This window comes from Thalassophryne amazonica, chromosome 19 (assembly GCF_902500255.1).
Source record: "Thalassophryne amazonica chromosome 19, fThaAma1.1, whole genome shotgun sequence".
Taxonomy (NCBI): domain Eukaryota; kingdom Metazoa; phylum Chordata; class Actinopteri; order Batrachoidiformes; family Batrachoididae; genus Thalassophryne; species Thalassophryne amazonica.
In genome coordinates, this window is record NC_047121.1 from 37,638,027 (window position 1) to 37,663,976 (window position 25,950).

Sequence of the window (25,950 nt, forward strand, 5' to 3'; positions counted from 1 at the left end):
TCTCCCCGGAATGGGACACGCCCAGTGGGGCCGGGCTCATCACACCAGAAGCGAGAGCTGCTTGAATCGCCTCCCCACCTCACCGGCAAAAAAAAAAAAAAAAACGGAACAAAAATTTTTGCAGTGATAGGGTTTGCGATCAAGATTTCCTGCAGAAATTCATCCGTAAATCCATAAACTACTAAAACTGATATATAAAATAAAATGTATGAAATTCACGTTTTGTGAGACCCATATTCACATTTGGGAGCGCTTGTTTCAGTTTTCACGTTTTGCAATTAACGGTTTGCAGATAATTCAGGATTTGCAGTTGATTCATGTTTTGGAGGTTAACAGGGGAGATGTGGAAATGGCTGTGCACCAAGGCTCCCCAGTAGGGATGAGGCCGATCTGATCCAATATTGGTATCGGCTTTAGATACCAACGTAATTCACGGGTCGTAAATTTCCGATACAACCTTCAGAGTTTTCCAAAACAGGATTCGTCTGTGTGTCTGCTGAAATGTCTTGCTGGCTGCGGTGCTCTGCTCGGCTGCGTGCAGTGTGCGGGGAGGGGGTTCCTTACTGCGGTTTGCTGCCAGAGCACTGATGCTGGTTGCTCTGACCAACTTTTCATCACACCGGGAGGAAGAGTCCAATAATTTACCCAGAGTGACTCCAAATATGAGTAAATTAAGTACTTTTATTTCTTTTTTGGTGTTTTTTGTGGCATTTTGGAAATGCAGAAATCCGCTTCATCTTTAAAATGGTATAGGTACTTGGGCAGGTCTGCCATCTGGTGGTAAAGAGATGAAACTTCAGCCACTGGCCCAACAATGGTGCCGTTTACATGTGTAACATAAACATGTATACCATTAATCAGATATATTTCATTCTTTTACATTTGCATGTGTTTCAGCATTGGACAGAGAGAGAGAGAGAGCGAGAGCTGTCTATGCTTTTTTTTTTCATGACCTGCCATTTTTTACCAATAAAGATTTGATTCCACCCCCCCCCCACACACACACGCACACACACAGGAGCACCCCAAAAATTGCATACAAGTACATGTACCATTTTGAGGAAGGAGTTCATTTCCAAAACAAGAAACCACAAAAAATAAATAAATAAAATAAAGTACAGTGGTCCCTCGCCATATTGCAGTACACCTTTTGCTGCCTCGCAGTTTCGCGGATTTTGTTTAGTGCAGTTTTGCATGCTGCTTCTTTTTTTTTGTTTGTTTTTTTACAGCGCATTGTGTTCTGCGTCCTCATCAGGCAGGCTGGTCGGCATCACCGCGATTGCTCACTGCCTCCGATGCGCTTACAGCTGCAGCGGGCCACCCACACCGCCCCACTGTCTGCTGTGCTGAGTTGCAGCCAAAATCTGGCAACAGGTCCAGAGACTACGCTCGCTGTTTTGATGCAGAGCGCTCGAACAGCCCGCAAGGATAGAATTCAGCAGCGCTGCATGGTCTCGGTAACCTCAGCCGCAGAGCTCCATGGCCACTGAGAGAGGTTTATATCTTTTTAATGACTTGGATTCTTTGCGGGTCCCGCATCCGTCCCGCAACAGTAACACCGGAGGCAGTGAGCGAAGTGAGAGCACGCACATTGTGTTCTGTGTGTGTCTGTTTATAAGAATCTTCTCACCCAGATGAAAAAAAGAGCTTCAACAACTACCCATAGCTGTGTTCTTCACTCTGAAAAAGACACCTGCACTGAGGTGTCACTCAGTGGAAAAACACGCTGTGCAGTGGCGCCACGACGAAGAGGCGCGATCAGAGGAACTATGAAATACTGGTCAGTCACTATTAATAATTTCTTGTGTCCAACCTCGTAGGTTGATCGTTAAAATTAAATTTGTTAGTTCTAAAAGCCATCATCATTATTTATAGAAAAATGTTCTGTTTTTATTTCTGAAACAAATGTTTGGGCCTGAAAACAGGTTTTGATCTTTGGTTTCATTCTGTAATACTGGTCTTATTTTTCTACTAAGGTTTGAACTTTGAGAGTGTTTACACAGGAGAGAAGTGAGAAAATGTGTGTAGTGAGGGGTTTTACAGCCTTAAAACATCTATAATAATTGTAAAAAATAACGCTGACTAGATTTCACCTATCGCGGGCTATTTTTAGAACGTAACTCCCGCGATAAACGAGGGACCACTGTACTTGATTTTTTTTCACCAAAACATCAAATCTAGGCTTGCATCTTTGATATACCTTTTGGAACATTATAGCTCAACTTTCAGGTCTTCTTTTTAAGAAACTCCTCTATACCACTTCGTCATGAAGCTGTATAACTGAGGATAAAAAATATCCTCATATAAAATCAACAATCATGATAATAATTAGGGTTGAAACGATTAATCGAGTAACTTGAATAATTAGATTGCAAAAATGTTTGAGGCAAATTCTTTGCCTCGAGGCTTCGTTTAATGCTGTAGTACATACACCAGGCCTGTATGTGGCGCTGCAACACTCCCACAAAAAACCATGGTGCATGTGCATAACCAATGTAGCAGGCGCCGCTACAGGCTACAAAGCTGCATGCTGAGTAAAATAAAGCCTTTTAAGATAAAGGGTCCATGCTGATTTTCTGAAACAGACATATTGTGCATTTAAAGTGAAGCAGTGTGTTTGTATATACGAGGTGTGTTAGAAAAGTATCCGACCTTTTTATTTTTTTTCAAAAACCGTATGGATTTGAATCACGTGTGATTGCATCAGCCAAGCTTGAACCTTCGTGCGCATGCGTGAGTTTGTTCACGCCTGTCGGTTGCGTCATTCGCCTGTGAGCAGTGGTCCACCCCTCTCGTCGGATTTTTATTGCGAATAAATGTCTGAACGATTTGGAGCTTTGCTGCATCAATTTTTTCCAGAAACTGTGAGAGACCTCCAGCTGGTAACCATTCGGAAAATTCAAATGGCTTTGAGGGACGATTTTATGGGGATTACACAGATTAAGGAGTGCTCCAGCTGGTTTAAAGACCGCCCACAGCTGAGAGCGCGCCGCGCTCCGAGCGCCGATTGACAGGCTCAAACCCCAATGAAACAACCAGATCATTTCCAACGTGAAGGCTTTGTTGATCCGGGACGTCATCTGACTTGCACAAAAATGGCAGGAGACGTGGACATCAGTACTTTTTTGGCACATTCCACTGTTACAGGAGCTTTTTTCATGGAAAGAAAAGCGGACGATTGCGCCACCGTGGCGCTCATGGCGCGGGACAAAAGCACCTTCGTGTCCGTCTCACAGGACGGCTTTGAGATGGCTTTCAGACAGCTGTCGGTGGGTTTTCAGTTGTGTGACTAACCGAGAAATTGTGGATGAGCCTGGACATGCCAGAACATGTCCTGTGAGGCTTCATCACGGCGTTGCTTTGCGCCATGCAGCTCCACTGCGACGCGCGGAATTCCTCCGCACGTCTGTCTCAATGTGCCGAAAAAGTGCTGATGTCCACGTCTTCCGCAATTCCTGTGCTAGTCAGAGGACGTCCCAGATAAAACACAGCATCCAGTTTGGAAATGAACGGCACATTCCACTGTTAGTTTTTGTCATGGAAAGAGGAGCGGAGGAATTCCGTGCATCGCGGCGGTGCTGCATGGCGCAAAGCAACGCCGTGATGAAGCCTCACAGGACATGTTCTGGCATGTCCAGGCTCATCCACAATTTCTCGGTTAGTCACACGACTGAAAACCCACCGACCGCCGTCTGAAAGCCATCTCAAAGCCGTCCTGTGAGACCAACACGGAGGTGGTTTTGTCCCGCGCCAGGAGCGCCACGGTGGGAAAGCAGAGGGAAAAAAATATGGAATCACTCAATTCAGAGGAAAAAATTGTGGAATCATGACAAACAAAAGAACGCTCCAACACATCACTAGTATTTTGTTGCACCACCTCTGGCTTTTAAAACAGCTTGCAGTCTATGAAGCATGGACTTAATGAGTGACAAACAGTACTCTTCATCAATCTGGTTCCAACTTTCTCTGATTGCTGTTGCCAGATCAGCTTTGCAGGTTGGAGCCTTGTCATGGACCATTTTCTTCAACTTCCACCAAAAATTTTCAATTGGATTAAGATCCGGACTATTTGCAGGCCATGACATTGACCCTATGTGTCTTTTTGCAAGGAATGTTTTCACAGTTTTTGCTATATGGCAAGATGCATTATCATCTTGAAAAATGATTTCATCATCCCCAAACATCCTTTCAATTGATGGGATAAGAAAAATGTCCAAAATATCAACGTACACTTGTGCATTTATTGCTGATGTAATGACAGCCATCTCCCCAGTGCCTTTACCTGACATGCAGCCCCATATCATCAATGACTGTGGAAATTTACATGTTCTCTTCAGGCAGTCATCTTTGTAAATTTCATTGGAACGGCACCAAACAAAAGTTCCAGCATCATCACCTTGCCCAATGCAGATTCAAGATTCATCACTGAATATGACTTTTATCCAGTCATCCACAGTCCACGATTGCTTTTCCTTAGCCCATTGTAACCTTGTTTTTTTCTGTTTAGGTGTTAATGATGGCTTTCGTTTAGCTTTTCTGTATGTAAATCCTATTTCCTTTAGGCGGTTTCTTACAGTTCGGTCACAGACGTTGACTCCAGTTTCCTCCCATTCGTTCCTCATTTGTTTTGTTGTGCATTTTCAATTTTTGAGACATATTGCTTTAAGTTTTCTGTCTTGACGCTTTGATGTCTTCCTTGGTCTACCAGTATGTTTGCCTTTAACAACCTTCCCATGTTTGTATTTGGTCCAGAGTTTAGACACACCTGACTGTGAACAACCAACATCTTTTGCAACATTGCATGATGATTTACCCTCTTTTAAGAGTTTGATAATCCTCTCCTTTGTTTAAATTGACATCTCTCGTGTTGGAGCCATGATTCATGTCAGTCCACTTGGTGCAACAGCTCTCCTTTTTAGATGCAGACTAACGAGCAGATCTGATTTGATGCAGGTGTTAGTTTTGGGGATGAAAATTTACAGGGTGATTCCATAATTTTTTCCTCAGAATTGAGTGAGTCCATATTTTTTTCCTTCTGCTTGGTCTAAAAAAGTAAACGTTACTGACTACCACAATTTTTTTTTTCTTGATTTCTTATAGTGTTTCTTAAAGCCAGAAAGTTGCCATTTGAAATAACTTTAGTTTTGTGTCATGTCTGTGATCTGCTTTTTTTCTACAAAATTAAACAACTGAATGAACATCCTCCGAGGCTGGTGACTCTATAATTTTTGCCAGGGGTTGTATATATATATATATATTTTTTAACACGCTTTGGTGCACTGGCTGCTCTCCACCTCCCTAGATGAAATGAAAGGACGTGTATTTTAAGTGAATCATGTTTAACTATTCAAAAAAAAATCCGTTATTCAGATTTGATGAGTTTTTATCAACAGGCTGTACAGTGCAGCATTTGTGGAAACACTGCACTCCACAGCCGTTTATCACAGGCTGTGTTATTCGCCAAGTATCCACAGAAAACAAGGAACTTGACTTCGGTTTGAGCTGCACTCTGTACGGCGTGTATAAGTATACACTAGAGGTGGGCGATACCGGGAATTTTGGTAGTGATCTGATTCCAAGTCCATACAGGCCCAGTATCGCCGATATCAATACCGATACTTTTTCATATTTAAGCTTCATAGATCCAAAAGATCCTAGGATAGAATTTTGCCAAACATTGTACTTGACACCAAAATACTTTATCACAATCAACATTTTTGTTTAAAAACATATCACTCCATAAAACTTAAAACAAAATCTCCTGAGGTAGAGGGCTGACAAACCACAATACAACAAAATTAACATACCACAACAAATACTGTAAACATTTTCAAACTTATTCTGTTTTTCAAGTCGAACAATACAATAAAATACAAAAAATAAGGAATTTCTTCCCTTCAGTGCACTTCTCTACCTTATTTCTTAAATAGTGTAAAAAACAGAACTTAAAGCAAATCTTCTGAGGTTAGAGAGCTGACAAACCACAACAGAGAAAAACTAACACACCACAACAAATATTGTAAACAGTTTCAAACTTATTCTTTTTTTTTTTTTGAAGTTGAACAATACAAGAAAATAATGCAAAGAATAAGGAATTTCCTCCCTTCAGTGGACTTCTGGCTTTAAACAAAATAAAAACATTAAATGAAAATTAAATAAAGAACAAATAAATAATGAAAGAGCACTGCTCTTACAGACAGTAGACTTTGATGAATCTGCGTGTGCAGCAGTCAGTGCGTGCGGGAGAGAAAAAAGCTTGAGGATCGTTCAATATCAGTACCAGCGTTGGTATCGATTTTAGGATCGATCCGCACACCTCTACTAAACACTGAATAAATCACAGTAATGAAAAGTGCAATCACAGGTGGGATGAAGTGACTGTCAATTGATATTGTTTAAAAACACAAAAGTACTTTTTATCCGATTTCTCGATTAATCTATAGAATACTTGATTCCAAAAATATTTGATGGCTGTAGCTTTAATAATAATATTAAAGCAAATAGCACTCTGGTATCAGAATAGTATTGATATCGGTAAATATCCAAATTCAGGGATTGGATCGGAGTAAAACTGAAACGCAAGTTAAGCATACGCAAGTTAACTTGGTTCAAATGGAGACTGGCTTTGCTTACATGTGCTTCTATCTTCCCTCTCGCCAGTGTGTGATCTCTGAAATCACAGTTAACTGCGGTTTGGCTCAGACATGACCTTATTTAACTGTTTTCATATGGGTGCTTTTGTGTGTGTTGGTTTTTCCACAACAGGAAACAGAAGAAACACTGTTTAATGGGCCCAGACGATGTTGTCCAATAGCACCACCTTTCACATGGCTGCAGCTTTTTATAGCACCGGTAACTTCAATTAAATAATTCATTTAGCTGGCTGCAAACTTATTTGCAGTGAACCTCAGTCTTTACACATGACTATGTTGATTCAGTACATCCTCACAATAAACTCATTATCATCAAACACAAGATGTGTTTAGGTGAGTTGTGTTGTCTGCATTGCTCTTCACAGTTAAAGATAAACAACAAAGATGATGTAAAAAAAAAAAACTGAATAGTGTATTAGATACAGTACCACTCAAGAAAACCATGTTTGATCTGAGCACAGCGTGAAACGCACATTCTCACGTGTTCTTCTTTCGTGAATCTGTTTATGCTCAATAAAATATGCATGGGGTTTGTGTGTACATGTCATTTACACATCTGACCCCTTGTCTTTTTGACGTCTAACTGAGGACATAGTGTCCTGACTGGTTTGAGATGAGATGCAGGCACTGTGAACACCTAATGTGCCTGCAGCTCCTGTGACCACAGCAGACAGGATGCGAGTTAACGACAGTTAATTTACGTCAGTCGGCTGGACTCACAAGGTCGCCTCTTTATTCGCAGAGGGAGGAGGATAAAGGGAGAAGGCCTGGGGAGGAAACCTCGCCTTGGTTCAGGCGACAGATGACATCCAGAGCCAAGTTTTGCAATAGGATTGCATCAGCCTCAGGGAGAGGGATCCAAACGCACGTTTTCTTCACGCTCGCTGTAGCGTCACCACCGGGAGCTGCATGCACACGTGGACAAATCAGTGCTCTTGTTCAGCACATCATGGCCAAGGTCATCCATTTTCAGTGCTTAAATCTGGATACTCTTCGAATGCATTTTCAGCTTTCAGGTGTTAACATGAACATGGTCACGTGCAGAGGTCAAGTCCTCTGACTAATGTCAGACTTTTCATTTAAAAAAAAATTTTACTCATCAAAATCTGTCACATTCTGACCTTTGAAAGCTCTGACTGCACTCATGCAGACTGCAGCAGGAGCTTTTTCATCAGTGTTACGAACAAAATATTTCTGGCCTGGCGGGGGTGCTTTTTAGCCTGGCGGCCCCATTCTTTGATTCACCCATAATGCAGAATGCAATTTGTTGATGATATAGTATAATGAATATCATTATACTACATCATTAGGGGTGTCGGAAAAAATTGATTCACGTCCGAATCGCAATTCTTATTTATTACGATTCTGAATCGATCCAAAATGTCCAAGAATCGATTTTTAAAACATTTTTTAAACATTTTCTTGCTTACTCGCTGTGTGTACAGTTTGTCAGGCAACGGCTTCCGTACTACAGCGTCCCCGCGAGGGGGGGGAGGGGGTCCGGCGTGCTTCAAACACTTGTGAGCTGCAGAGTTCAGTGGCTGTAGCTTAGCATGGACGAAGAGCTAATTTAGCCAGCACCATCTTTGCTGAAGGCAAATGTTTGGGCGCATTTTGGATTTTATTATTTGCTGCGTAAGGAGCTTGACGTGACTTATGCAGTGTGCAAAATCTGCAAAATGAAAGTCAAATACTGCGGAAACACTTCAAATCCGCAAGCCCATATGCTACGTCATCACCCAGAGCTAAAAGAGGGGAGCAGCGTTATCTGCCGACTGACCAGTGCTTCGCTAAACTGCCAGCCAACTCCGAACGAGCAAAGCAGATAAGTAAATTTACATCTAGAATTACTTGATTAACCTTGTAAAGCTGCATTTTCTTAAACATAAACATTTTTTAAGTAATATAACTATTTCTCAGACCTCTCTGAATCGAAAATCGATTCTGAATCGAATCGTCACCCCAAGAATCGGAATCGAATTGAATCGTGAGTTGTTGAACGATTCACGTCCCTATACATGTGACAAGTGACAAAGTTTTATTCGGCACACAAAATATTCAAATAGAAAAAAATGAACAATTCCACAAACAAACACAGACAAAACTAGTGAGTCCGAAAGGGTGTGGGCTGAAGCAAAGCTTATTAGCGCCCACCCCTGCTAGTACAAGTACAACAATTCTAATCAGTCATATTTACATAAATATAAATTCACTACTACATGTCGACACACAGACATACACATCAATATACTATTCACTTATAATTATATTTATATAGTACCAGATCACAAGAAAGTCGAATCAAGGCACTTTACGCCAGTAAGGACTAACCTTACCAACCCCCAGAGCAAGCACTAGGCAACTGTGGCGAGGAAAAACTCCCTATAAGGAAGAAACCTCAAGCAGACCAGGCTCTTGGGGGTGACCCTCTGCTTGGGCTGTGCCATATATACCTATATACATACGTATATACTTTACAAACATAAATATATACATACATATACACAGTCACTTATATACATATACATATACACCTACCCATATCTATATATCTACATACGCATATACATACCCACACATTCAAATATACAATAAGTCCCACTTATAGATTGAACATTCCATATCAATCAAATTATATTTGCTTCTTTATGATACTTAGACATAATGTTCTTTTTGAGTAGTTTCTTAAATCTCACTAAGGTACTACTCATTCTAACCTCTGTTGAACATTTGTTCCATTTCCTCACCCCAACCACAGACACACAAAAACCCTTTACATTTGTTCTTACTGGTGGTTTCATAAAAATTGCACAACCTCTTAAACTATATCTGGATTCCCTCAATTGGAACAGACTCTGGACATGTCTCGGTAAGGCTTGGTTTTTCGCTCGAAATAAAGTTTGAATTGTAATGTAATTGACCAAATCAATGAATTTTAATAAATTTAAAGACACAAATAGAGAATGAGTTGGTTCACGATATTGTTTATTGCAGATGATTCGTATGGCTCGTTTTTGCAAAAGGAATATTGGATTGGTATTTGATTTGTAAGTGTTTCCCCATGACTCAACACAATTAGTCATGTATGGTACCATCAGAGAATGATATAAGGTAAGTAACCCTTCTTGCGGCAGTAGGTCTTTGGCTTTATACAAAATGGCTATAGTTTTTGACAATTTTGATTTCACATAATGTATATGTGGTTTCCAGCTAAGTTTATTATCAATTATAACACCTAAAAATTTATTCTGTTACTAACTCAATTTCCTTATTGTTTATAGTTAAATTTTTACATTTGGGTGCCTGTTTATTTCCAAATATAATACATTTAGTTTTCCCAAGGTTGAGTGACAACTTATTAGCGTCAAACCAAACCTTAAATTTTTCCAGTTCTTTCTTCACTATGTCCAGAAGCTGTTCAAGATTTTCACCGCTACAGAACACAGTTGTATCATCCGCAAAAAGGACACATCTCAGTGAACTCGACACCCAACTTATATCATTTATATAGATTATAAACAAAGGACCCAGCACTGAGCCCTGCGGCACCCCACATGTGACATCCCTGAGTTCAGAATTTTGTATTATTGAATTGAACATACTGAAATCTGCCTTGTAAATAACTAGCTATCCATTCATATGCCAGACCTCTGATTCCATATTTCTGCAGTTTACTTAATAGTATTCCATGGTTAATTGTGTCAAACGCTTTCTGTAAATAAAAAAAAACACCTATTGTGTATTGTTTATTGTCATTTGCAGTTGCTATACTTTCCACAAAGTCCATCAAAGCATGTGATGTAGTTTGAGACCTTCTGAATCCATATTGTTCTTCACAAATTATGTTATGCTTCAGTAAATAATCATTTAATCTTTTAGCAAATATTTTTTCCAAAATTTTGGAAAATTGTGGCAGGAGTGATATAGGTCTATAATTAGAAAATGTGTGTTTGTCACCAGTTTTAAACAGAGGAATTACTTTGGCTATTTTCATTTGAGAAGGAAATTTACCAGTACTTAGTGACATATTGCAAATATAATTGAACGGTTTTACTATACAATCAATAACTTTTTTTTAATAAAGCCATATCCAAATTATTAAAATCAGTCGATTTCTTACTTTTTGAACCATGAACCAGATCAAGTATTTCCCTTTCATGAGTACCACCAATGGACATTGAAACAGATTTGTTAAACGTTGAATTATTTACCCAGAAGTTATTAGTTGATGAGTCAATTTTGCTGGCAAGATTTTTACCCACATTAACGAAGTATTCATTAAAGTGTTCAGCAATAGACTCGTCGTTATCAATCGTGATGTAGTTGTTACTCTGAAAAAATGAAGGATAATCTCTAGTTACTCTATTCTTTTTTACTATTTCATTTAATATGTTCCATGTGTTTTTGATGTTATTTCTATTTTTGACAAGTAACTCATTATAATATGTTTTTTTACTGAGTCTCATGATATTGATTAACTTATTCTTATATGTTTTATACTTACTTTCAGCTTCCTTAGTTTGTAGTTTTATGAATTGTTTATATAGTACGTTTTTCTTTTTACATGCCCTCTGAAGTCCCTTAGTTATCCATGGTTTGTTGCTATATTGATTTCTATATATTTTGTCAACAAATGGACAGTGTTTATTATACAAAATGGAAATGAAAGCATCATATGACCTGTCAACATCATCAACAAAAACATCTGACCAATTCTGACTTGATAAATCCTCCCTTAAATTATCAATTGTTTCAGGTGTTACTTTTCTACTCATGAATTTGATATTGCTTCGATACATACAACAACCCTCCAATGCAAAGACTGAGAAAACTGGCAAGTGATCACTGATATCACTGACCAGTAGTCCACCACTAAGATTACCGGATATAACCTTAGTTAAAATATTGTCAATGAGAGTTGTTGTATCCATAGTTATTCTGCTAGGATGAATGATGGTTGGAAACAGTCCTAAACAGTACAAGGTGTTTATAAATGAGGTAATTTGTGGATGATTGTGAGGGTTTAAAAAATCTATATTGAAATCTCCACAGACAAATAAATGCTTATTTCTGTTGATTTTGTTGTACATTCCTAAGATAATGTCTTCAAAGGTGTCAATATTTGTCCCAGGAGCTCTGTAAATGCAACTAACAACTATGTTTTTGGAGTTTATAGATGTAATTTCTATGGTAACACATTCCATGATGTTGTCCACTGTAAATGACATGTTGTTAATGAGTTGACAGTTATAATCTGACCTTACAAACAATGCAACGCCTCCGCCCCTTCTCGTCTGCCTATTAACCAGGAACAATTCATAACCATCAAGATATACCAGATCTTTATTATCCTCATTTAACCATGTTTCTGAAATTGCAATAACTGAAAAAAGTTTTTTGGATGTTTTCAAACAATCATTAATAGTGGACAGATTACGAGAAAGACTTCTGCTGTTGAAATGTATCATTGAAAAATCTTCATCATTGATTTTATAATTTTTGAATTGTTCTGTAAAGTATTTGCACTGTCTCTCAATATTCTCACTGAAAAAGGTATCAGGATCATTTTCAGATTCGAAGGGGTGGTTAGCAGAGTTATTATAATTAAATGCATCTAGACAGAGCTCCTGGGCAGAAATAAACGGATCATTATCCTTAGTCATTATGTCTCTCTTGTCTCCGGGTGTAGATGATGTGGATGAGTGGGTTGCTCCAGTCTGCATCATGGTGCTGTGATGTGTTTGAGTCCTCATACCTATTGTTCATATTTGTCCAGCTCCTCGATGTTCCTTATTGCCATAACCTTTGCTTATTCAGGTGATCCATTCAGTTTGATGAATATTTTACAGTTTGAAGTCCATGTGTGCTGGATTTTTCCGTTTCTTTAAGAAGCGTGCTTTCCTGGCGATGTCGGCATTCAGTTTGGTGAGATGTTCATTGATGAATACGTTTGTCCCTTTCAGTTTTCTTCCTTGTTTTAACAGAGCTGTTTTGTTTTCTGTTGATGAATCTCATGATGACGGTTCGTTTATCACGGTCATTTCTCCGGGGCAGAGGGTGGCACGCTTCAATGTTATTTAAATCCATTTCTATACCTTTAGATAGGAGGAAATCAGCAACCTGTTTTTCCACAGAGCTGACCTCCTGTTCACTGGGCTCCCCTCCGCTCTCATCTGTTACCGCCCGTGCATAGGACCGTGGTTAGATGTGAAGACCTGTGATGATGACGCCGTTAATTCTGGTGTACTGCTCCAATTCAGCCACTCTATTTTCCAGCTGCACCAGATGCCGGTCTTTCTCAGCGTTCTGGAGCCGTAATGCCTTCACCTCCTCCACCAGATCCATGATTGATTTCTGTTGCTGCTTCACAACAGAAATCTCCTCTGATAGAAAGTCCAGAGATTTTTTAATATCGTCACCTTCCTCCGCTGTCAGAACCTTCTTAGGCCCCATGGTCGGCATATGAGCAGCTTGTCGATCGCCGATGTTAACAGCCTGCGTTGTTTGTCACCGGGATGGATCTGCAGTGCGCTGGTGCCGCGCGACCTCCGTGTTTCCGCACTGATGGATCCGCGGTGGCTGCACTAGGCCTCGGGGAAGCGGCACTCGTGACGCGCAGCTTTAATAACGCAGCGCGCGGCCTCAGTGAATTCACCACGTTGAGCGGGCCTCGGACGTTGTTGCTGTCCAGTCGCGGGGCTAAGTTGCCGGTTGAGGTGGTATTCCCACTGTCCGGGTTGGCAAACACCGGCGTGGCAGATGGCAACTACAAACACCACCTCTGAAAACTCAGGTACAAACTTTTTGCAGCTCGCTCTGACGACACGCAGCTCTCTGACGACACGCCTCATTCTGAGTACCAGTCCCAAGCCTGGATAAATGATTAGGGTTGCATCAGGAAGGGTATCCAGTGTAAAACTAGCCAACATAACCATGCAGAGTACAAATCGAATTTCTATACCGGATCCATCAAGGCTGGTGCCGTTGCCGAACAGGGTGGTGATGGAAATTGGGCTATTGCTGGGCGAAGAAGAAGGGGAGGAAAACTGTCTAGAGACAGTGGGAGAAGAGGAAAACTAAAAGGGTGGAAGTGACAGTGAGACTTTGAATGTTGGCAGTATGAGTGGTAAAGGAAGAGAACTAGCCGACTTTGGGGAGATGATGGTCTAGTGGTTAAGGTGTTGGGCTTGAGTCCAGAAGATCATGGGTTCAAATCCCTGCCTGACTGGAAAATCACTAAAGGCCCTTGGTCAAGGCCTTTAATAAACCCCTATTGCTCCCGGTGTGTAGTGAGCGCCTTGTATGGCAGCACCCTGACATCAGGGTGAATGTGAGGCATAATTGTAAAGCGCTTTGAGCATCTGATTCAGATGGAAAAGCGCTATATAAATGCAGTCCATTTACCATTCATGATGGAGAGGAGAAAGGTAGACATATTGTGTGCAAGAGACCAAGAAGTAAGGAGCATTGGCGGTGGGTTCAAGCTGTTGTATCGTGGCGTAGATGGGGAGAGAAATTGTTGGGGTTGACCCAGGAGCTGACAAATACGACCCAAAGTGCAAACACCACTTGGAAACAGAACCGCTCCTTCAAAGACTGAATGTCGGTGTTTATCAAGGGGAGAGGTCACAAGTCCTTGAGGGTGTTTGTACTTCAGGGAGCATCGACAGTCAGAGGATACAGAGAAGGAAACCCTGCGTTGCGATGACTCTGGCTGCTTCTTTTTTTTTGTTCTGTCCTACCGTAGGTCCTAAGATCTGAACAAGGCTTCAAATGGGGATTTTCACCCTCCTCCTATATATTGTGGATGTTTATCTCCTCCTCTTCCTTTGGACTCCGTAGCTTGTGTGTGGTGTTTAACAGCACACTGCTGTGACCAAAGCTAAAAACACCTGCGTGGTCTCAGCTGTCACTGATGGCTGAAGACAAAAAGAGGGTGAGGGCAGCGTATGTGCATTCTGGACGGGTTTACTGTGTAAAGAGGGGAACAGATGGGTCTACATTACAAAAGGCTGCAGCCAAGCAGGGGAACGATTTACAGATGATTCTTCAAAGGAGTAATTGAAGGTTTTTTTACATTATCTGTAACAACATGAATAAGAGAGTGATCGTCATTAGACAGTGATTATATATATGTGAGTTCATTTTGCAGCCATTAAAGATCCAGAACCCTTTGCTGATTTTAAATCTCAGGCTAGTCGGTATCAGCATGCAGTGGATGTGGCGGTTGTCAGAGTAAATAGATTCAGCCCCATTAGAGCCTGATCGAATTATTGAGGGTTATGAGAGCGCCCAACCCCTTGTGTATATTCCTGTCATATTGCATGCTGGGAATTCAAATGCCTTAATGTAGTTCATCACCTGTTCCGTGTTTGACATTTCAGAGTTTGCATGACGTAGAAAAGGTAAACCCTGACCCGATCTAGACCCTGGATGAAGCATCGTTAACCATGTTGTTTGGGTGCAGCCGCCCTGTTGACAATCCAGCAACCGTAATTATGCTGTTTGGAGAAATGCTGCGTTAATGTTCGCCTGTGAAGACCCCTTTTAAAAGTTGTGCTTACTGCTTTGTCCATCCACTTAGTGTGTTTTTGTGGCATTTGCTTTGGGCTTGTTTATAGACTGCTTGTCTCAGCAGCTCTGCCTGTATATGCAGCATAATTATCCAAAGTGTAAGTGTTTTTGTTATATAACACCAAACAAATTAAATTAGAACCTGTGAAAAGTTCTCAGATGCACCTCGTTATTTGCAAGGAGAAAAGATTCCCGTGAACTGTCATGAGTCACTTCTTATCAGATACTAATACCATTGAATCACTTAATTCATTATTTTATTAAAGGCCTTCTGATACCAGTTGAGTTAATTAGGTCAGAATAATGAGTTCGTTGTCAAAGATCACAATTCTCTTAAGGCCTGGTCACACGGTGACAGCTGAACGAAGGATAGTCACAAATCATCATCGAGAAAAGGTGGATGAATGATCCTGCACCTTCCCCATCACCGTAACACCTGCGAATCAAGAGCGCAAAAAGGAACAAAACCAAAACGGAACTAACAAAAGAAAAACGAAGCAACCTTGACGCTTTAAAGGAAATGAAAACAAAACATTCACAATGACGTGACCGACAGCGAGTATGAGACCGAGCACTTGCAGGGGCAGGATTTGGTTGTCCTGACAACAGGTGAGAGATGTTTATCTTCACAACAACGTGTGCGCACACGCAGGTCAGCCACAGATAGTTGGAATGTGCATAAATAGTTAAAGTAGTTGATAAAACGTTCTTACTGCTATTGTTTCTGTAGGACAACATTGCTTTTTGGCCACACATGGACGAGTCAAAGTGATACAAGGATGTTCCGTTTAGCTTGTCAAAGCTTTAGTTATTGATCTGTTCAGAGCTCGTCAACGTTCGTGCCAGACATCGGACTTTGGAGGTTGGACGAAGTTTGACGACAGTCAAACGGAACATTGACGTTACGGAAACTGCAAATGATGAGAAACCGTCAAGACGGAAAGCAAAACAGAATACGGACAAAGTGAGGTTGTCGTCGGGATTCGTTTACCTTTTCCAAGTTTGATCATTCTGACAAAGCGGCAGCTACAGGAACGAAGCTGGACGAAGGTTAAACAGTGCCTCAGAAAGTCATCGTAAGTCTAGATTTCTTGTTTTGTTTGAGCTCCGGTGTCCTTCGTTAGTGCCGTGTGACCAGGGTTTTAGCAAAAGTTGAACTTCGGCTCTTGATGGCTTGTTCTCACATGGGCAGATATTCTGAATAATACAGAATGTGACTGGCCAAAGAAATAAACTAAAGGCCCGGTCCCACTGGGGAGAGGATTAATTGCGCATGAATTGAGTATACAAATTACGGCATTCGTTGTCGTCCACGACAAAACTGGCCAAAAATGACAAATGTCCCAGTATGAATTACAGATATATTATTGCGGTCATAAAAGATGTGCACTTGGGCCTTTCGTCATCACTATTCACACCAACACCACAGCCTCTGGAGCAATTGCTGGACTTGGGCAAGTTGATTGGTATTGTAATAATCATAGAGTTGATGTTCATGTTGTTATGCAAGGGTTAACTGTTCGTGAGTTTGGGGAGTGGGAGGGGGAAGCTGCTCAGGGTTGTGAGACTGTGGTTTTTTGTGTGTTTTTTTTTTTTTTTTGAGTGTGTCATGAAAAGAGAGAGTTCAGTGTGAGTTACAGCTGTAACAGCAACTCTTCCTTTTGTTGGTGTTAAATAAGTCTTGAAAGAGAACCAAGGTCCACAGCTGACTTCTCTGCACCTGGGGATTTACAGTATGTTGTTGGATGGCAGCAGCTATTACGTCTTTGGGGATCCATAACTACATCTGTATGTCTCCACAAGTGGACTGGCACTGACTGGCAGGTCCGTCGATTTCTGCCACATATAGTACTTTTGGTTTGCGTGAGGTGTTTGTTATGCATTCGCAGATTGTCCGCAATGCAGACGTAATACAAATGCTTTATCCGTGGCCAATCTGTATGCATTCGCTACAACTTATTTTAGTTTGTGATGTGGACATGATAGGCACGCTATACAGTAGTGTTCAGAATAATAGTAGTGCTATGTGACTAAAAAGATTAATCCAGGTTTTGACTATTTCTTATTGTTACATGGGAAAAAAGGTACCAGTAGATTCTCACAAATCCAACAAGACCAAGCATTCATGACATGCACACTCTTAAGGCTATGAAATTGGGCTATTAGTAAAAAAAAAAAAAAAAAGTAGAAAAGGTGGTGTTCACAATAATAGTAGCATCTGCTGTTGATGCTACAAACTCAAAACTATTATGTTCAAACTGCTTTTTTAGCAATCCTGTGAATCACTAAACTAGTATTTAGTTGTATAACCACAGTTTTTCATGATTTCTTCACATCTGCAAAGCATTAATTTTGTTTGTTTGGAACCAAGATTTTGCTCGATTACTAGTGTGCTTGGGGTTATTGTCTTGTTGAAACACCCATTTCAAGGGCATGTCCTCTTCAGCATAAGGCAACAAGACCTCTTCAAGTATTTTGACATATCCAAACTGATCCATGATACCTGGTATGCGATATATAGGCCCAACACCATAGTAGGAGAAACATGCCCATATCATGATGCTTGCACCACCATGCTTCCGCATCCAAAATTTTGTGCAGCTCATAAATCCTGGCAACGGAAAAACGTGCCTCTGAGGATAATTGTGGTCGTGTGCGGATGTCGGCCGACACATGCAAGGATGTTTTGTGCTTTTGTTCCTGGCAAAACACCATATAAATATAGTAGCAGTAACAAATGATTTTTTTTTTTTTTTTTGTATTTTAATTCTGTATTATAAAACTTAAGTTTTTTTTTTATTTAATGGAGTAATCAGATAAAGTACTTTTGTGTTTTTAAACAATATCTAAGCAATGGCACAATGTTGCTGTGCCATCATGTAGATTTTTAAGTTTAGGGTGTTCCTTCTCTCTGTTTTCCCAGGTAATTATTTTTTCACATTATTAAGCGTTTTGGAGCTTTGCCGAACCATAAGTCCAGGCGGTCTGTGAAATCTTCAGTCTGCGGACAGAACTTTTTTTTTCTCTTATTGTGATTTATTCAGTGTTTAGTGTATATTTATACATGTCGTACAGAGTACAGGTCAAACCGAAGTCAAATTCCTTGTTTTCTGTGGATACTTGGCGATTAACAAAGCCTTTGAAAAACAGCTGTGGAGTTCAGCGTTTCCACAACAGCTGCACTGATAAATTAACTGTACAGCCTGTTGGTAAAAAGTCTTATCAAATCTGAATAAAGGCATTTTTTTCTCGAGTAGTTAAACATGATTAATTTAAAGTGCGCGTCCTTTCGCTTCATCTGCGGAGGTGGACGGCCAGTGGAGTGTTTTTGTTGTTGTTTTTTGAATACACAAACACACTGCTTCACTTTAAATGGACCCTTTCTCTTAAAATGCTTTATTTTACTCATTGTGCAGCTTTTAAAACATGTAGCGTCGCCTGCTACATCAGTTAGCACTTACATTAGTTATGCGCATGCTCTGAGTTCTGTTTTTTTTTTGTGGGAGCGTTACAGCACCAGATACAGGCCTGGCATATGTACTACAGCTTTAAACGAAGCCTCGAGGCAAAGAATTTGCCTAAAACATTTTTTTTTTTGTAATCAAATTACTCGATTAATCGTTTCAGGCCTAAGTTGGAAGTAATGATTCATAATCTGGTATATACTTTTTTTTAAAAGATAGTGTTGATCGGCGTGAGATATGCCCTTTAAGTGGTTTAGTGTTTCAGCATTGTTACATTTGTTCTTTCCTCTTTTGTAACATAAACACACTTACGTCACACACTTTTGATTTGGGTGAAACTTTTTCATGACAAAAAGCACAGCAGATAAACAAAGCTTTAAACTTTGATTTTCCACACATGCATAACATATGTTAAAACTGATCAAATCCTGTTTTCAGGTGGTACAGATTTGAGCTCTGCAGTGTTTTATACAGAACACCAAATTCATGCTTACATCAACCGATTGCTATCCCACCAGCACCTCCACTTCTTGGAAATGTGACTGTAATATTAATTTTGTCATTTTCATGCTTAAGCTCTTCTAACACAAACCTCACTGCCGCTCAGTATGTTTAAGATCAGATTCATCAAAGATCAGAGCCTTTTTCTTCTAAAGCTAATATTACAATACTTGAAGTGCTCAGTTCCGTGATATAAACATCTGCTTGAAGATCGGTGATGTGATTTCCAGACTCCAGCTGAACTCGATTGGGCTGTGGTGAATTACACAGCTGGGGTTTGCACATCAGGTGGTGCGCTGCAGCCTCATGGCCTGATGTGGCATGACTGCACCTGCACAGGTCACATTACAATATCAGCAGGGTTTTATTTTTATTATTTTGACTTACGTTCACTAAGGTATGTGCACAAATCCCTGCAAATTCACCAAAATATTTTAATGAAATGACGTTGAATTAGAAAATTACGAGTGGAGCCACACATCTGTAAGCACTGTGCGTCTACATCTCAGGAGTTGGGAGCAGCTACAGGGTCTCTCTGATTTTAAACCACATTGACAATCTTTGCAGAAGGCATCTCATCTGCAGACTGAAGAGTTTACACCAGGAATTTAAAGATGCATTTAAGCAGCTTACAGTTATGTAGGTATCACACGGTAATGACCTCTGACTTGCTCTGTGTTGTCATTCTCCTCGTTCTCTGGCTTGGATCTCGATCTTCCTGTAGCAGTGTCCTCTGCCCATCAATAAATCACACGTAGAACACAATGGCATTCATCACATTAACCTTTGACCCTCTTATGGAGAGGATATATGTGATCAGCTTTGTTTATTGCCATTATGTGAACAAGATAGTGCTTAAAGCTTTGGATTTTAAAGTATAGTATTGTTAATTTTCACTCCTGCCACATTTCTCCATGTAATGTGGAGTTGTCAGGAAGGGCATCCGGCGTAAAACTTGTGCCAATTCAACATGCAGATCCACCTTGGATTTGCTGTGGCGACCCCAAGTGCAAACAAGGGAGCAGCCGAAGGGACTTACTTTTTTTTTTTGGCAGTAGTAACATGTTACTTGTTGTTGGTGGGGCTCCATGTCATGATGTGGCTTGTAGGACTTTTAAAATGTTTCAGTTGGATTGTTTGATTATAGTAACTGGTCTTTTTTAAAGCTGTTTGAAAGATAAAATAATTTTATTTTAATTAATGCGTATTACTACATTATATTGGAGGTATATCTTTACAGTCATTTTCAGAGGTAATTCCACTGTGTACATAAAACAAAACAAAGTGTGTTCATCCATTCATTCCTTTCCTATACCCACTTCCAATCAAGTGTCACGAGGGAGCTGCAGTCATAGGACATGAGGCAGGGTACACTTTGGGCATGATGCCAGTCTATTGCAGGGTCAAACATAAACTCATTCATACACCTACAGTCAATTTAGAGTCATTGGTTTTGCCTAACCTGCACCTCTGGAAGCCGAGCACCCAAAGGGAACCCATTTGGACACAGTTACTGCATGCAAAATCCACATCGAAAGGGCCAGGCGGGAAGCGGTCAAACCACCTTCTTGCTGTGAGGCAACAGTGCTAACCGCTAAGCCACCATGCTACCTTGTATTGTGTTTAAGATTTAAAAAGAAATTAATTAAAGTATTTAAAAACATCACTTTTGGGTTGTATCTGTTACTTGCACATAGTCTTTATAACATAATGTAGTAGTTAAAGACTTTTTAACTTAACATAAAAATTGCATTTTATAGCACTTTAAAAAAAAACAGCTGTTCCAGAGGGGTTCACAAATTCATTACAACAAAAAGCACCATGAAACATATCTTTTAAACAACTGTAAAATAAAAATAGACACTATACAATATAAAATGAAAGTAAAAACTTTAACACATCATGGTTTTTATGTACAGGGTGATGATTGACCATAAATAGAATGAAATAATGTGAGCCTGTTTTCAGCAGGTAAATTATTTCAAAAATGAAAAAAAAGGTCAATAAGGGAAAGCTCCAAAGCCTGTTTTCTTTTTCAGCTTTAAAACAACTAAGTCTTCAGCCAGAGAGTAGAAAACATGAAAACATAGAATATTTTATATATTGATAAGAAACTTGTTGTTAACCTTGCATTTATTATTTGTAGTAAAATGCATTCATATAGTTTGACCCTAAATCTGGATTTTCATACTTTATTTCAGTGGTTGAAGGGGGCAGGGAATGAGGACAGAGGCTGTTTGGGAGCTGGGGGATATAAACATCTGGGCACCTCCACCGCTTCCAGAACACATAATACCAACAGACAGGCGCAGTCCTTTACAATGCTGGGCAGCCTTTAAAACAGTGGGCTCTTAAAGAGTGCACTTTATGACCGTGCACACGTCTGTCTGTGCTCATTCATGTGCTGTCTTTTCGAATCTGTCCACAGAGCTGAGCTCATGTTTATGAGTCAGTCGTTGACACTCTAAAAAAAAGAAAGGTAGAGGAGGTGTTAAGAGGTTCACGAGTAGATTTACAACGAAATTAATCAAACGCACTCATGCTTTACACCCCTGCTGGTTCCTTCCTGCAGTTTGTTTAAAGTTGGTGCAAAAATCTTGTGATTTCAACAATATGCATAAATTGATGGAGGAGGCTGCGATGTTTTGGTTTCACTCGTATCATTTGTTTGAACTCCAGTAGTGACTGGAATCAGAGCAACACGTTTAATGTTCCACTGGCCGTGTCGGCGTCCTTTTAGTTCTGATGTGTTAATAGCAGGTCCCCCCTCGTCCTCACCCTTTGCTATTTTCTCTGTGGTCTGTTGTTGCTCTTGATTTGCCTCTGACAGGGGAAACATGACAGGAGTGCAGGGAACATGCTGATCTGCTAAATCAACCCTGAAAAGGCTTCATCACACTTGGTCCAGTTTTCTTTCACTCACTTAAAAGATGCGAGTGAACAAATGCATCATTTATTTAGCAACACAGCTGAAAGTATTGTTTGGCTTTTTGATTCTTGCTTGTGTTAGTTCACTGGTTTTATCTCTGTGTGTACAGTACAGCTCAAATAGATATACCATTTGAAGGTCAAAGTGAAGGTCTAAATGTTACATGCAGGATATCAGAGTGGCTCAGGTCAGGATGGAGTGACAGCATTAGAGAGTTCAAAGTTCATGGTCATCTGTTAAGGTCAGCTTTCAATCAGTCCTGTTTTATTTATTTTGGTGTTGTACTCTGAGTGCCCTTCTAGAGTTGTCTTGAGCTAAAGTATAATTTAAAACTAATAAGTTTTACAAGATAAAGGCAGTCTTTTTTTGAAACTGATCAGAGCTCTTATACATGCAGCTTGTTTTGCAAATAGACAGTGTTTTATATTAAAAGTTGCAAGGAAAAAAGTTGAAAGAACACATAAAAATCACAGTAATTTTGTATACTGAGCAAAAATTATGCATCATGCAGTATATTCCAACTATTCTTTTCTGTGTTATGATGCATGTAGATCGTATCTCAGGAACCACTGATGTGCTGATTATAGTTTTGATGTCAAATTGTTTGTAAGGTACGAATTTCTGCAGGGTCTAATGTGACATTTTGTTAGTAACTGAAGCATTATCATGATAATGTGGGGCTTGTGGGGCATGAGTCCAGAAGATCATGGGTTCAAATCCCCACCTGACTGGAAAATCACTAAGGGCTTTGGGCAAGGCCTTTAATCCCCTATTGCTCCCGGTGTGTAGTGAGCGCCTTGTATGGCAGCACCCTGACATCGGGGTGAATGTGAGGCATAATTGTAAAGCGCTTTGAGCATCTGATACAGATGGAAAAGCACTATATAAATGCAGTCCATTTATATAATAGTCAAAACCATTTATCCACTACTCAAACCTCACTGAGCATGGCTCCCAAGTTTAGATTTGCTCCGATGGAACATTCTTTTCTGAAATTTATTTATCAGGGCTGTGAAAACTCCACGGATTTCATCATGGGGGGGTGTCAGCGTTTTACTCTGTAATCGTGATCGTCACTGAGTTTTTAAAATGTCTATCGCAAAGTGTTCTTTTTCTGTCATTAGATAAAAAAAAATTAATTTGGTTTCTGGGATCCCACGGGGCCCGAGACCCCGGCTCCTGGGCGGCTGCACCCCCCAGACCCCCTACAAATTTTCCTCGGATTTCACAATTTTCATTTCACAGCCGATTTATTTATTTTTGAACTTAAAAACAAAATTAAACCACAGAGCAGTGTTATCCTTATCCTACGTCTATCCATTTTCCGTTGTGTGTTTAGTACAGATCATTATCATTTTTGTGGCATTACTTCTCATCTATAGTGATTTGTTTCCTATGAGGTCAGATGTTGGCTGACTACACAGAGCAGGAACAACAGGAAGCAAATATCTATGTACTTGAAATCTGCATACATACTTAATGTGTGTGCACATATTTGTGTTTTTCACTGAAGGCATGTAGGAAACAGAATCTGGAATCCGGATATTTGTGCCTTAGTGTGATAAGCAACAGTGTTTCCTCTTCTGTCCACGCAACTACTTGGAACCCATTGTGTGGACTCAGCAGAGACAGGGGGAGAGGGTATTATTAGGGACCTTTGCTTGTCTGAGGGTGTAGTCAGTCTGGGCGGATGGAGGAAAAGGGCAGGGAAATGGGGCTAGAGGTTGTTGACAGCAGGGTGAGTTTACTATAGTATGGGGGATGGGATTGTGTATCTGTGGAGGGGTAACAAAGGGATCTGGGTTAGCTGTTGGCACCACCCACTGTTCCAGCTGGACTGGGACTCCTACCACTGTCTATCCTGTAATGACATCATCATAGCATCCTCTGTAGTACCAAGGCATTCCCAGTATCTCTACCCCAAAGAGAAACACAACCCCTGGCAAAAATTATGGAATCACCGGCCTCGGAGGATGTTCATTCAATAATTAAATTTTGTAGAAAAAAAGCAGATCACAGACATGACACAAAACTAAAGTCAACTTTCTGGCTTTAAGAAACACTATAAGAAATCAGGAAAAAAAATTTGTGGCAGTCAGTAACGGTTACTTTTTTAGACCAAGCAGAGGGGAAAAAATATGGAATCACTCAATTCTGAGGAAAAAATTATGGACTCATGAAAAACAAAAGAATGCTCCAACACATCACTAGTATTTTGTTGCACAACCTCTGGCTTTTATAACAGTTTGCAGTCTCTGAGGCATGGACTTAATGAGTGACAAACAGTACTCTTCATCAATCTGGCTCCAACTTTCTCTGATTGCTGTTGCCAGATCAGCTTTGCAGGTTGGAGCCTTGTCATGGACCATTTTCTAAAACGTCCACCAAAGATTTTCAATTGGATTAAGATCCGGACTATTTGCAGGCCATGACATTGACACCCTATGTGTCTTTTTGCAAGGAATGTTTTCACAGTTTTCGCTCTATGGCAAGATGCATTATCATCTTGAAAAATGATTTCATCATCCCCAAACATCCTTTCAATTGATGGGATAAGAAAAGTGACCAAAATATCAACGTAAACTTGTGCATTTATTGATGATGTAATGACAGCCATCTCTCCAGTGCCTTTACCTGACATGCAGCCCCATATCATCAATGACTGTGGAAATTTACATGTTCTCTTCAGGCAGTCATCTTTATAAATCTCATTGGAACGGCACTAAACAAAAGTTCCAGCATCATCACCTTGCCCAATGTAGATTTGAGATTCATCACTGAATATGACTTTCATCCAGTCATCCACAGTCCACGATTGCTTTTCCTTAGCCCATTGTAACCTTGTTTTTTTTCTGTTTAGGTGTTAATGATGGCTTTCGTTTAGCTTTTCTGTATGTAAATCCCATTTCCTTTAGGCGGTTTCTTACAGTTCGGTCACAGATGTTGACTCCAGTTTCCTCCCATTCGTTCCTCATTTGTTTTGTTGTGCATTTTCGATTTCTGAGACATATTGCTTTAAGTTTTCTGTCTTGACGCTTTGATGTCTTTCTTGGTCTACCAGTATGTTTGCCTTTAACAAATTTCCCATGTTGTTTGTATTTGGTCCAGAGTTTAGACACAGCTGACTGTGAACAACCAACATCTTTTGCAACATTGCGTGATGATTTACCCTCTTTTAAGCGTTTGATAATCCTCTCCTTTGTTTCAATTGACATCTCTCGTGTTGGAGCCATGATTCATGTCAGGTGCAACAGCTCTCCAAGGTGTGATCACTCCTTTTTAGATGCAGACTAGGGAGCAGATCTGATTTGATGCAGGTGTTAGTTTTGGGGATGAAAATTTACAGGGTGATTCCATAATTTATTCCTCAGAATTGAGTGAGTCCATATTTTTTTCCCTCTGCTTGGTCTAAAAAAGTAACCGTTACTGACTGCCACAATTTTTTTCCTGATTTCTTATAGTGTTTCTTAAAGCCAGAAAGTTGCCATTTGAAATGACTTTAGTTTTGTGTCATGTCTGTGATCTGGTTTTTTTCTACAAAATTAAACAACTGAATGAACATCCTCCGAGGCCAGTGATTCCATAATTATTGCCAGGGGTTGTATTAAACCACTCAGCTGGCCTGATGTTGGGACTTACAGCAGGCCCAGAGATACAAGCCAGTCATTATTTCTGAGAGTGAGACCCTAACGTAATTCCTGTTGGTGTTGGATGATTGAACGGGACATTATAAGTCACACGAAGCCAAACAGAATTGTGGGAGAAAATGAAGGCTCTTCTTAAAAATTGCACGCATGAAAACTTCATGTGAACGTCTTCATCCCTCTGA

The 25,950-nt window shown here is 40.2% G+C and overlaps 1 protein-coding gene across 1 annotated transcript in view; it reads left to right on the top strand.

Annotated features, from left to right (window-relative positions):
- Positions 1-25,950, top strand: part of crip2 (cysteine-rich protein 2) — a 56,292-nt gene that overhangs the window by 21,705 nt on the left and 8,637 nt on the right. The window lies entirely within an intron of this gene.